The 2,586-nt window shown below is 37.8% G+C and overlaps 1 pseudogene; it reads left to right on the top strand.

The window, feature by feature from the left end:
- The first annotated feature begins 866 nt into the window (after positions 1–866).
- LOC121481426 lies at positions 867–1,316 on the top strand (annotated as a pseudogene).
- Positions 1,317–2,586: the final 1,270 nt, after the last annotated feature.

Genomic DNA, 2,586 nt, shown 5'->3' with positions numbered 1-2,586 from the left:
TCTTTATAATGGGAATTTTGAAGTCTTTTGTTAGTTGCAGAAAATTACTGTTTTACTCTGATGCTTTGCAAAAGTAGAAGTGCTTCATCTTCAAGAACATTTGTGGAAAAGACTCTGGCAAACACAAGGTTCTGATAACTTTATGATCATAAAACTGAACTAGGTAAGGATTTCCAGAACAAATAGAAAAAAACTGGACTCAAGCAGAACAAGAATAAATAAGATGGGATTGAGTGAACTGAGGAATATGATTGTAATTTTTATGACTTCTTGTTTGAAACAGCTCTGGTTAATGTGTTGTTTTTCCAGATTTGAGGAAACTTTAAGTTATCCATGACTCACAGCAATTTAGTAAAGTGTGCTATTGTAAACAAAGATGAAACATTTATTTTTTTCTCTATGCTTGCCCCCTTCAGAATTTAGAAACTCTTGAGCATTTTTTTTTGTAATAAACTTGTTATTTACACAAATTCAGTAAGAATCTAAACTTGGAAACATTAGTTATATTACCAAAGCTTTGATTGGAATGTCATATTTGAGATAGAAGGGCATAGACTCATATATGATCAGACAGTTTTAAGGAACTAAAGTTGACTTTACAGAGCCAATAAGGCCCCTTAATAAAAATAGACTTGGTACCTTGCTTACAAGATTCCAACAAAGTAAGCTTAAGAAGTGCTTATATGGGGCCATGGTCCTGGGAAATTCATGGGTAATGGCACTGTTACTCACAGTCAGATGGTAGCACAGTGCTAAGCACACATTGTGCCTTAGCAACAGCAGTGGAGACACTCCTGCCATTATAACCCCCGTGCTGGTGCAACCACCCTCGCTCCCTCTCTGTTCTTCCTCCCTTCACTCACACTGTAACTGATCAGCTGAAGGAAGGACAGATTGCTGACTTCAAGGAAATTTTCTCCCTATTAGACAAAGATGGCGACGGCACCATCACAACAAAGAACTTGGAACTCTCATGAAGTCACTGGGTCAGAACCCAAAAGAAGCAAAATTATAGGATATGACCAACAAGTTGGATGTTGATGGTAATGGCACCACTGATTTCCCAGAATTTTCGACTATGATGGCTAAAAGACATGAAAGATACAAACAATAAAGAAAAGATTCATGAAACATTTTGAGTCTTTGACAAGGATGGCAATGGTTACATCGGTGCAGTAGAACTACATCACGTCATGACAAACTCAGGAGAAAAACTAACAGATGAAGAAGTAGATGAAATGATCAAAGAAGCAGATACTGATGGAGATGGACGAGTCAACTATGAAGAATTTGTACAGATGGTGACTGCAAAATGAAGACCTACTTTCAACTCCTTCCCCCTACCCTTAGAAGAATCAAATTGAATATTTTACTTATCTCTAGAAAAAAAAAGTTGTTTTCCTCATTCTATTTATGTATAGAAAAAACAAGTGCTTATATGGTCAATCACTATTCTTGCTGCACTTATGTAAATGATCAGACTAAGTCCAATGCAAACAACCTAACTTTGCTATGATTATCCTTGGAAAAAAGAAATGGAGATAATTGTAGAGAAAAAAATTTTGTTTGTACCTTTGTAGATATTAAATTCTAATTCTGTTAATTATCTTTGAGGTTTTGTTTTATACCTTCAAATTGGATTGGATCCTGGATTTTTTTTTTTTCCACAGGTAGGCTCCATGCTCCATGTGCAGCCCTTTGTGGGCCTCAAACTCACAACCCTGAGATCAAGACCTGAGCTGAGATCAAGAGTCAGATGTTTAACTGATTGTGCCATCAGGTGCCCTGGATCCTAAATTCTTCTAGCTTTTTCAAATATTTGGCTACAACTCTCCAAACTAACATTTACAATTTTTTCCCCGCCCTTCTAATTTGAAATCACTAAGTACAAAGACTTCCCTTGAATTTCTTTGCAAGAGAATATCTTAGGTCCTCCTCACTACCTAGATGGTAGCCAAACTTTGGGGACTTGGGCACACATCTCACAGCTAAAGAAGCCTCTCCCTGACATTTTGTTGTGTGCAGACACTGGAGACCTTTAAATCAAATCGACTAGGAAGAAAAGTTTCTAACATTGGTGTAGACTGTTTCCACCCAAGACACTGGATCAAGACTTCATATTTTAACTAAACATGAAACACTTTCTTCTTCCCTTTCTTTCCTTTACTCTGGCACTGGCCTTGAAAGGTAATGCCATCATCTGTATCTCCCAGGCCATTGCTAATGGGGCAATCTTTCCGACTGCCTCACCCATTTCCTTGTCTCTGGTTAAGAACCCTAAACCTAGGGAAACTTGTATCCAGGTTCTGGACAAAAAAAGTTTTTTTTTTAATTTTTAAAAAAGGGACACAAGGCAACCAGAATAGAACTGCCTATGTGGACTACAGGGCCTTAACATTTTATTGGCTTCCATGACTGTCACCTTTCTAGGCCTGACTCACAAATTCCAATGGGAATTATCAGGAGGCATTCATGATTCAGGATTGGTTTCCTTTATCAGGGTCCTACTTCCTTGGTCAGTAGTGAGTACATATAAGATTATGATTAAGAATTTCTCTTTAGGGGATCCCTGGGTGGCTCAGCGGT

The sequence above is a fragment of the Vulpes lagopus genome, chromosome 23 (assembly GCF_018345385.1).
Source record: "Vulpes lagopus strain Blue_001 chromosome 23, ASM1834538v1, whole genome shotgun sequence".
Classification (NCBI taxonomy): Eukaryota; Metazoa; Chordata; class Mammalia; order Carnivora; family Canidae; genus Vulpes; species Vulpes lagopus.
Note: the sequence above shows the minus strand (reverse complement) of the source record. Positions and strands in the feature narration are given on the sequence as shown.